The sequence below is a fragment of the Protopterus annectens genome, chromosome 2.part0, assembly GCF_019279795.1.
Source record: "Protopterus annectens isolate FY-2018-M chromosome 2.part0, PAN1.0, whole genome shotgun sequence".
NCBI classification, from domain to species: Eukaryota; Metazoa; Chordata; order Ceratodontiformes; family Protopteridae; genus Protopterus; species Protopterus annectens.
In genome coordinates, this window is record NC_056728.1 from 538,914,970 (window position 1) to 538,927,606 (window position 12,637).

Below are 12,637 nucleotides of genomic sequence, written 5' to 3' on the forward strand. Positions count from 1 at the left end.
GCACATAGTATGACAAGGAGCCTCACCCCCTGCTCAAGCACTGGCTCTTGGCCATGATGTAGTAAACAAAGGGATATTTATATGGGTGTGAAGAATGCAAACAAAAGAGCGTGCATGACAAACCAGCATCTTAATTGAGAGTGGACACACTCCACATCAGACAGGTAAATCAGTAATATATGAGCAAGGGAAAGCCTAGCAGCAAATGGAGAATGAAGACTGACAGTGTTGTACAGTGCACTGAGTGAAATCCTACATCCTGGACAAGTTGGACATGACTGGCATTCTCATTCTCATTAATAAAAAGCTATTAAATGTTCAGGAAGAAAAACTATTGTAGGACAATGGCATACATTCAGAATATCATAAGTTCCAAATGTGTAATTCCAAAACATTGAATAGAAAGAGACTGAAAAATCAAAATGTTGACTGAATAAAAGTAAATACTACATGTTCCATGTGTGTGTGTGGGGGTGGGGAGTGGCAAGCCCCTCTGCACCACCCATCTGGGAATCTATACCGCTACACCCCATGCTAATTATATATACTAACTGTGAGATCACACTCCAGTATGGAAATGGCAAAAATCCAGTACTTCCTCTACTGCAGTGTTAGGTAACACACTATTTGCTTTCTATAAAGTAGAAAATGCCTGTGGACATTTTAATTTTTCAAACTCTTTCCATTCAATGTTTTTGCTTTCAGCAATTTGGAACATTTGATGTTCTGAATGAATTCCAAGACAAAATGGCCATTTAAGTGTTTTTGAATTCTATATGGGCGCATCTCTCAAACTCCCAAGGCAGTTATACTAACCAAAGACATAAATGTGTAGACAAATGCACACACTTAGGGAATACTTGTACATACTGCTACTAGCACTTGTGAAAGTGGATACAATAACGGATATAGCAGCAGTATGCATCCTGTGAAGAGTAGGATGTGAGACAAGAAAAGATCATTCATTAGAGACCACAGTCCTCAAGGATATGCCACAAAGACACAAATATCAGGTGGAACAGCAAATAACGTATTATGATTCATGAACTGGAAATTGCTTCAGTGTATATCAAATTGGACTGGAAAGCATGTCTACCTAAGTCAGAATCACATGGTATGTGTATTAGCTAATGCAGCCGTACAGTAATTTGTACAAAACATGTGAGTAAATGTACATTTGAAGGTTGTGTATTGCATTATTGGAAAATGATTAGTATATTGGGCATTGTGCAGTAGACAACAATTATTGTTCGCTCACAACACTCAGCCTACATCTTAGCTAGTTGCAACATGGCATCAAGGTTACAGTGAATTTGGAAGTTGCAAGAGTTGAGATAATACATCTGTAGACAGGCCTACATCACCATTGCTGTCCCCTGTTCATTGACCATGCTCTCCATTGTCCAAAAGCTTGCAGACCCAAGCAGTCAAAAGCAAATTCTTAGTAGGTTTTTAGCAGGATGAGAAATTATAATTAGTATTCCCCACCACTGATTACTGATGCTGCTTTGTACTATTAGATGAACAGTAGAAGATGCAAAAGATGTATCATTAAACTGGTCATGCCTGTAAGGAAGTCCGGCACTTAGGGAATCAAAATTACCTACTCATCAAAAAGCAATAAGCTATCACACATCACATCTGTTGAGTAAGCCATTCCAGTATGTTACCAATGTCCTTATTATTATTATTTTGTTGTTGTTTACACACTCATACAGAGTAGACAATTTTGAATGTAAACACATGCCAATGTAACTCAGTCAGTAGACTTTTACAGTAGAGGCTGACACCACAGAGGAACTCATAACACAAAAGACACACAGTTGAAGGGATAACATAAGTATCATGTTTGAGTATATATGGGTTTCCTTAAAAGGGAGAATATAACCTGAGAAATCAAACCCTACACCTGTGAAAATGTTATCACTAAGTAGCATTGTACATATCAGCATTTGTTGAATAGGCAATTCCTGCCAGTTAAGCACTTAATTTTGAGCACACTAATAAAAGGCACCTACTGGTGGATTTGCACCCCTGCCTATCTAACAACATCATATCTCTTGACTATGACAGTTCTGCCTGTTAGTATTTTCTTACACACTTATATCAGCTATGCATTGCCAGATTATACTTGTCTACTTCACTCTGCATTCCCTACACATCTATGCTAACTGCTGATGCCACAGAAGAAATCATTACATAGCTGTCAGAAAGCAGTCATTTGAATATATATCTTGAGCAGGGCATTTGAATGCATATGGTCTCCCTTAAATTGGAAAACAGCAGTTGCAGGATCAAAACACTCTATGTCTGTAAATAATACTTTTGACTGGAACTATATACATCACCTCTGTTGAGCAAGCCAGACCTGCCTATTTCCACTCACTTTTTTTGCACACTATAATGGATTTGAACATCTAATTACTTAAATCTACAGTCTCCAAACTTGTGTTGTAATAGCTGATATCACAGAGATAGTTAAAGTCACAGATGGAAGAAGCCACTCTCTTGATGTGATAATTTAAGTATATTGGTAGAATGTGTAAGTCTTTCCCTAAAAGAGAGTAGAACATTTGGGGAATCAAAGCACTACACCTGTGTACATTTTACAACAAAGTAGCATTGTATATATTACATGTATTGAGTAAGCCAGTCTTGTCTATTACCAGTTGTGTTTCTGTACATACACACTTGCCTATCTCAGTCTGCATTAGCTAGATTTGTGCACTAAAAACGACATGATGTAGTTTATAAGAAAGCACACAGTGGAAAGCAGTGTGACATAAGTATGGATGAACGAGCAACAGGCTTTGTGAAACGGACACCGTCAAGGATCACAGCTCATAGCATACCTATTGATAAGTGAGACATCCCCTCAAGATTACTTTAAAGCATGGGGCCTGTTATAATAATAACTACCTCCTCATACTCTTATCAGTATTGCTTTGAGCTGTGCAGTGAGGTTAAGCACATTAGCATGAGCAACAACATTGGAATGTGTCCAAAAATAAATTTTCATCAGTTTTTACCATAGGATGTAAAGTGTCATTAGCATTAATTAACTTTTCCAGTCAATGCCAAGCTTTGTACAATGGTGACAGTAGCAGGACTAACTTGCTGTGTTATTCAAAAGTGCTATGTACATGTCTGTTATTAACATGGTAATGAATTATACACACACAAATATGTATGTAATACTGATGCTACTTAACTGTTACTGTAATGAGAGTCATGTTGGACTAAATGCAATGTTACACACCAACAGTTTCACAACATAAATCAGAAAGGACTTGAACTGTCATGTGCATAAAATGTGACAGGGGAATGAATTGTGCATAATGGCAGTCACAAAGTTGCTGCTACAGGGAATGAACAGCAATTTCTTAGGTGATACTGACAGCTGTCATGAAGTGGAGTGCCACCCATGCATTCCTGATTGATATCCTCCAGATCACTGCATTGTACACTGTTGCCATTAAGTTTTGAGTTTATGTATGCATCACTTAAATATGTGAATACCATGTTCAAGACAACAAGGCATACATGCAACTGATAGTACAGTTGCACTCATCAAAAGCAGTCTGCTAATATGTTTATAATTGTACAAGACCAACAGAACACACTGCAACACTAAGAAGGAAAATGTGAGAAAATCCCACCCTCAGTTCCAAACAGTATTGTGCCAAGTACATTGGAATGGGCTACTCACATAATGTATACAGTAAGCCAGTGAAGCATATGCAAGTAACAGAGATCCTGAAATTCCTTTAATTTTGTCAGCATCACTTACTGATGTGCAATACTGTCAAACTCATTTGCATGACTGATGGCAAAGTAATAGCATATGAGTAAATACATTTTTGAGTTTTTGCTATTAGATGACAACTAGCAGCATACTTTGCTGCTTGTTGCCAAGCATTCTGCAAATGCTGAGTACAGAAATAGAGATTTTTGTTTATAAGCCATTTTGAGCATGTATGTTGGTGTGTGAATCTATTTTTGACCAGATTAAATGTATAAAATGGAGTTGATAGAACAGTGGTGAAAATGGTAAGTAAGCAGAGACTAGGACCTTGGGGGAGTAATTAATGAATGAGCAGGGTGGTGGTTGGATACTGCTACATCTATCCACTTCATAACAAGCTAACACTGAATATGCACAAAAATTTGGGGAAATTTAGATACTCGCATCATAGAAGATGTGTGACAACAACTTAACAATGTTGTGTGACCAACTAAACCAAATCAAGTGTGTAAAACACACACATACACATGGAGAGTTAAGTAGAGGACTTTTTGAGGGACAGGTGCCTTTTTATTTTTTAATGATAGTGGAGTATGTTGGTGAAGGTATTTAGGAACAACAGGGGTAGGTATGTAGGGTATAGTGGTTTAGGTAGCAGGTGCACAAATACAGGACTTATAAGACAGATAGGGATGGTGATAGAATTGTGAGGTAAGGGGCACCATCATTAGGTTTAGATATGGGACTTCAGTGATGCATCCCTTTCCAGAGTAAACACAGTGGGAATCTAGTTCATAATCTTAGAGCTGTCACCACTGTTGCCATTCAAAGACACCTGGAGCAGTGCCAGATGGGGCAGCAATTTGGCAATTCACTGTGGGATTCTTTCCATACAGCCAATGTGAGCACCAAAGCTCTTCACCATAATTTCCTCTTCCAGCCCTCTCATATCTGTCAGGTGACATAATTGCCTTATCTACTAGCACTATTCCTAGTGGCACCATTGCCCCAGCTCTGAGGACAGAGCTAACTGAAGTGTGAGGAGCAGGTAGTGGTGGTGCTGTGGAGGTAATGTTGGCAGGTTGTTACACAGAAGTGCTGAGTGTCTTTGCTACCTGTTTTGGTGCCTCTGAAGCCACCTATGGAGGTATGGCTGTCCAAACTACTGTGGCCAATCTAGCAACCTGTGCTGATGGTCATGATACATCATTGAAATGATAGCAAGAAAGAGGGTTGGGGAGAGACAAAACAATGTTGTAAATATTCTGTAAAGTTAATATGTCACATTTAGTACATATTCCATATACATTTTTAACAATGTTTACATCATTTCCATTTAGAATAAGTGAGGTCATAAATTGATGGTACAGTAATGCTTGGCTCTTGCAACTACAAACATTCTGCAAAAAGTGCAACTATTTTAAATTGGGTTTATGGAGAACAGTTCATTAAGCATAGATTTGGAATAGGTACATGCTAGTTTTCATTATAATTACAGCTAGTAAGGACTGAATTGTAAAATGAATATCAGACAATAGTTTCTGTTGTTTGGAATTGAACCCTCATATATTTGTCTCTGCCTAATCATTGACTGCTGCAAAATTGTATAAGCTAATCACATAGGTCTGTAAAGCTTGTAAATGTAGAGTACACACACTCATTTAGTTATCTGCCAACCACATGCTCTGATTTGCAGATACGTAATGACCTCTTGGTAAAATTTGTGCTCTTATAAAGTGGCAATCAGTCATACCTGAACCCATTCTTACCTGGTGCAGTTTGATGAGTTGTAGTCTCTCCAGATGTGCCTCTCAGTTTTCTTCACTCTCTACAGGGGCTATACATACAAAAAAAAAAAAAAAACAGTAATAAAGACTTGTGTGTGTTGCCATGTCACAGTAGTGTAGTGCATGGTCATGTTGCCATATACTTACACAAATGAGGTGGTTCCTGGGACTTTTAAAAAGCTAGAGGTCCTATTTCACCTTTTTAAGTCACTCTATCCTCTCATTGACTACAGAGATCCTATTTCACCTTTTAAGTCACTGTAATGGTGACAGCACTGTTTATCCATGCACAGGTGACAGCCTAGGTTAAATTACTCCAAGCCTCAAACTTGCACTGCGACCCCGATATAGCCATGCTGCAGAAGTCCCCAGTTGTAATGTTTAACAAGGAGTGCTGCAAAAAATGTAGGCATCTTACATCACCTCTGTGCTCTTACAGGGAAAACTACCCTTACCATCACGTGCCATGTCTTCTTTTTCAAGATCTCAGGAAAAAATGGCAAGGAACTGACACCCAGCTTAGGTCTTGCATACAACAGCCTGTGTGTAGAGGCAGATATTGTAGAAGACTGCATTTGCACAAGAGGAGGCACTGAAATAGGCCAGAATTAAGTGATTTAATTATTTCTTTAATGTCCAGTTTAAGTGAAAAGCAGATCAGCAATACTTGGGAGTGTGTGCGCTGATTAGTATATATAGATGCTTCACAGTGACTCCAGATCATGCTGGTTACTGTTGCCATCTCAGTTACATTTGAAATGACATTGTCCCATCTCTGGGCATGTGCTGAGGAATATTTTATAGGATTCATAACATTAGCAGTCTGACACACAAATATGTAATCACTTGCATAACATTGTTATTCTTCTGTGTTGTTCTTGGGTACATTTTATTTCAGTATTAAAAGATGCATTGGTGTCACCCCAAAAAATAAAACTGTGTTGGTGATAGCACCTTCAAATTAAGCCCATGCTAAAATGAGACATGAACTTCTGAAAACTGTGGATTAACTAGTAATGCCACATGCTAACTGAAATCACAACTCAGCAAGGTGAGGACTACAAATGTGTACATGACTCGAAATATATGTGCACTATACAGCAGTTCTTTTTGGAGTAATAATTTGAAGATCAGATGGTTATATGTGGAATACTTTCTCATTGCATTAATTGTCTTAATATCATCATTGCTAACTGATGTGTGCCAAAGCCAAGCTTAGTTGTGTGACCAATGGCAAATAGCACAGGCATAATTATTTTTTTAGTTTTTGCCATAGCATAGGAATTGCCATTTCCCTCCAGTCATGCCTGACCGAAGACAGTGTTCTATACTGACTGTCATGCAAACAATAAAAATTCAACTTTTACTTTAAAAGACACATTGTCCGTGTGTGTGATGTGTTGTCATTTTAACTGACATCATTATTTTGTATGGCTGGGCAAATACTGAGAGAAGAGCCATAGAGAGTGTACAGGAGAGGTTGTTCTAGCAAGCATATTCCAGGTGGATTTACACTGGATCATTATTCAGATATACCACTGAAGCAATGTGCATATATATTTCCATAGCTGTTTTGCAATGTTCTTCAAATTCAACTACCTTATTACCTAGCTAATTAGGATTTGTCATTGTTTTGCTTATGAACTATTTATTCCACAGCATGCACACAGAAGTGTGTTGTTATTATTATTGAGTTGACCACTCAATGTTATTAGCCACAATCAAAAAAATATATTTCAACATTGTCTTTATAAATTCCATGTGTATGCATAAGGTGCAGAGTACATTAAAATGTAAACCAAAGTAAAGTATTATGCCACATAAAAGTTTACAGGTGCACTATCCCTTTTACAGATTGAGACCCTGCACCTACTTTGCTGTCAGTCAGTATATACTTCATTAACAGGTAAACAATTCAGGAAGTCAATGTGAAGCACTTTTCTGCATTTCATAATGTTCAATAAGCTACGTATATATCTGAATGGCATACCTGAGGTATCAGTAGTGGAAAACCTCTAGTTGTCCTTCATATCTGACTCAGCATCCAGCAGTGCACTGTGAAACACTTCATAGCTACCTGGATCCTGAATATTTGGCAGAAACCACTCCATCTCAGTGAATAGTGCTTCGGTATATGGCTCACCACCAGTAACTCTCCTCTCTCATGCCATAGCCAGTGCTCTGACATTGTTCTTTTTAATCTTTTTATCATGTCACTGGCCCTATGATAGAACATTTCGTACATACAATCCTGACCATCAACAGCACTGATGTCAATAACTTGCCACCAGACACAGTCATAAAAGGACTTCTCAGAAGCATGTAAATCAAGACGCTGGTCACCATGGAGACAGAGGGGCATAGGATGACCTCATTCTTAGCATCTGAGAATCAAGGCTTCTTTAAGGATGAGTCTTTCTTTTTGGTAAGAAGGCTTTGGAAGCCATATTTCTGTTGTGATGGAGTAAAAACAGGTATCACAACACAAGTTAATACACACAATATTACTTACTTTTATAGATGTGGACCAAAATATATCAATATGCAGTCAGCGTGTAGCATAGTATAAACAGCACCATAGCATTAAATATAGGTGTAACCTATGCAAATGCAACCAGCACTGCACAAGCCCATATGTACACCCAAAAACATACTTACTCAGATAAAGTACAGAACACAAAAAAACAATAACAGATCCAAGAAGGTATACATACTAAACAGAGAAAACATCATAAGCTTTGGAGCAATATGGGGAAAGTAAGAAAAGCTTATAGAACTCCCTCACTGACAGGCTAAAGTTGTGGCATGTTACAATAATACAAAAGAAAATTCTGTACATATGAATATGTGTGTTGGGTGACCCACATGAAGTACATTAAAGATTACTTGAACAGAATTTATTGAAATACTGTATGTGGACAGCACCCAACACAAATATTTAACAGTATACTAAGAATGGACCATTGTGAGGAAGAATAATATCCTCTCTGGACCTACTGCAAACATGTTGACATAAATTATGTTCAGCAGCACTTAGAAAAAAAATGCAATCAGCATGATGGAAGTTCTGTAGCCCAAGTCATGCTTAGAAGGTGTAGACAGATATGTCTGTGCACACGGAATACCTTACTTAGTGCCCACATCTAAGAATGTAGAATGAGGTAAACAAGTGTAAAATTGAACAGATTGTACTTATTATGATGGTGTAATAAAACAGTAGCATGCAGGATTGGCTTACTCAACAGATATAATATGTTCAATTCTGTTGAAAGGTAACATTTATAGAGGGAGAGGAATGTGATCCCCAAGTGTTATATTACCTTTTTAAGGAGGCCATATGCATTCAAACATCATGCTCAAGATATCTCTTTAAGTATGGCTTTCTGACAATTATGACTTTTTCTATGACAACAGCTCTATCAACTGTTGAATTAGGTAAGCAGGTGTTCAAAACCAGCAGTGTTTAACTAGTAGGAGTTCTTATGTCAGCAACTGATAACAGGCAGGATTGGCTTACTCAATAAATGTAATTTGTAACATTCCAGTTAGTGGTAACATTTACAGATGGAAAGTTTAAATGATCTCCCAAGTGCTGTACTCTCAGCTGTACAGATTTTCACATAATGTCCAGATTTTTGCCTCATATTTTTGGTCTGTTTCTCATAAAATTGTGGTTTTCTAGCAAACCATTGGTATATCGTTAAGGGTTAAAGTTAGAAAATAATGACAGGCGGTTGAGTTTTAGACTTGCAAATTCTCTTATTCTATCAACTTTCTAAATTTGTAAGAACAATATTTAAAATGTGTCCCTATTTTTTGTCCTTTGTCCCCCCATTATTTATGGCTTTGTTCAGATGCCTTGCTCTAAGAGGTTGAGAGGTATGGGGGAGGCCATATTTATTTAAATGCACTGCTCAAATTGGCACTTTAACTGTGTGATTTCTGATAACTGTGCTATGACTTCTGTGGCATTAGCAGTTAGTGTACAGGAGTTGAGACTGCGGATTTGATAAAGAGATGTTCAACTCTGGCAGGGGGTACTTTCTATGAGTGTGTACAAAAACAAGTGTTAACAGGCAAGAATAGATTAGGCAACAGATGTGATGTGTCCAGTTCCTTTGTGGTAATACTTTCACAGAGGAAAGTCTCAATTCCCCAGTTGAGATACTCCCTTTAAAGTGAGGTCATATGCATTCAAAGACTGCTCATGTTATATCTTGCAACTGCAGTGTGGAGTCAACAGCTAGTGCAGAGATCTAAATAATGTAGAATGAGTAAGGCAGGTGTTTAAATCCAACTGTGTGTACCTAGTATGTCAGGAAAAGAAAATGGTAACAAGCAGGAATGACTTACTTAACGGATATTAATGTGCACACTTCAGTAAAGAGGAGACATTTAAACAGAAGGGCTGTTTTGGTTCCCCCAACTGCTGTGTTGTCTTTGGAGGTGGGGACATATGCATTCCAACACAATGCTCACGGTAGCCCTTCAACTGTGTGCCTTCTGACACCTGTGTTATGAGTTCTTATGTGGTGTCATCAAATTCTGCTCAGGTGTAGAGACTGTGAGTTACATAGTCAGGTGTTTGCATCCAGCAGTGTGTACCTTGGCTGAGGCAGTCTAAAAAAATTAAACAGCATTTGTGACATGCTGCAATGGCTTCCTCAACACATGTGATGTGGTATATTTTATGGTTTTTGATGAGTGGCTGATTCTGATCCCCTCAGTGATGTACTTCCTTTCAAGCAAGTCCAGTTTAATAATATACCTTTTATATTATCCATTAGGTGACTGTTAGGGAAAGACAGCATCACCATTTAATGTTTGGAAATCGTAATTCTCATTTCTTGTCTTCTGAATAAAACATGTTAAGAATTACCCTTCAGCTCCATGACTATATGGACCATCATGCAATGGAAGTTACACTTGATGCAGGAAGGACAACAATGGCGATGCATTCTTGTGTACAAATTCATTCTTTCACATTTGTCTGCTCCTCTGATGTGTTGTTCTACATGTATGTGAGGTATGTTGAGTATTGTGATCCAAAAATAACTGTTGTCTGTTGCACAATGATCAAATCACTTGAGATTGGTATAAAGGTGAGAAACATAACTGTTGTATGCAGTTTTTTTGAGGCAGCATCAGGTAAAGCAAATATAGTGAGACTGTGACCTAGGTAGTACATTGAAGCAGGGTATGGAGGACTTGTTGCTAGAGACCAAACCAATTGCTGTGCACGTGGGTGATGCACGGCCGGGAAGTACCACAAATCAACACAGTTGGCCAGCAAGTTGCAGTTGTAAAAATTGAACCAGCCAGAGACCGATGGTGGAAATTCAGACTTTATTTCCCAGATAAACAGACCGGTTTCGGCAGAATGCCTTCTTCATTGTAAGAGTAACAGTCTGAATTTCCACCATCGGTCTCTGGCTGGTTCAATTTTTACAACTGCAACTTGCTGGCCAACTGTGTTGATTTGTGGGACTTGTTGCTAGACAATGATGACTTATTGCACAGGTGTGTTATGATATATTCTCCCTGGATATGTCCCTTTCATAGGTGCTGTCATGATAATATTTAACCATGGCCATATACATTCACAGCAAAAAAACACGAAATCTTGTAAAAACAGAATCCAAACAAAACTCCGATGTCACCACAGATTAAAATTTATTAGGAAGCTTTCAGGTCTACACCCTTCATCAGCACATAATCAGACTAACATTCTCCGCATTTAAATAGGACAAATTCAGTCACATGATAAGCCAGCCATACAAAAACACAATGCTAACACCTTATTTGCATAGAAAACATATAAAAGCATATATATATAAAATATATAAGAAACAGCATCTTCTTATGTCATATATATATATATATATATATATATTTTTTTAGGGATTTTTTTGAATGTATTCTTTTTATAGATGCTGTTTCTTATATATTTTATATACATATACATTCACACACATAAATTACTGATGAGTTCCTCCATATAAGTGATTTCTGACAACAGTTCCATCACAGTACAAGTTTAATGATGACACGTCCCACATCTCCCATCTACATATATCTCCTGTGTTATTATTGTCACAGCTTGTCTAATTTATGCATCATAGGTTATATGCTACTCCACCTGACATTTGTGGTTGTCTGGCATATCCTTGTAGATTGTAGTCACTAATGACTTTGTCTCGTGTCATACCCTTCATAATATGCATGTTGCTGCCACAACTGTTATTCTAGCCACATTTATAACTTCTGGGAGCAGTACGGGCAAGATTTCTCTTAGTTTATGCATTTGAACACACAATTATATGTGCATTTGTTCAGTATTCTTGTATTAAGAGTTTGAAAATTGTGCCCATACCATTCTACAATGGTTTCTCATTCTGAACATTTAATGACTGTTTGTTAAAACAAATCACATTGTCATGGTGGAACCACTTTGAACGCGCCGGGCAACAATGCCACAGGTACTGTCCCGATTTCTTTAAACCAAGACAATTTAACAGACTGGTTAAACAACCAGCGTGGATTTAATTTTACTACAGGAGACGACAATTCACCACAGGATGGTGATTCTTACAGTATAAAAATAGACAAACTTTTTAAAACAATGCATAAATACAAAATGCTATGTATAGAGAATTCTTATTTAACAGCTTGCATTAAGCACAACATTGTACCTAAAGGGCTCAGGGTATGGAAATTTCCCAACAATGTTGAAACTGGCACTGAATACTATAAGGACCTCATTGACATTTTCAATAGATGTGGTCTTGAAATTTTAGGTCGTATTATTAAAGAAAACAACAAACTATTAATAGAATTAGAGGAAGAAATTTTAGTGCTTGATAATTTTATTAAACAGGACTTGTTTTTTGAAATAAAGCAAGAAAGGGACAAATACTTCAATTTAAGGGTGGATATTGACACAAAATGTAAAACGCTAGAACAAAGAAAAATCAATAAACTAAAAAGGGACTTAGATGATTATCAAAATGGGGTGAGTTACCCACTACCACCTTTTAAGGGAAATGCACATAACGTCAGAAACAAGTTTGACAACAGGAGAGTCAATAATTACAATGTTCCATCC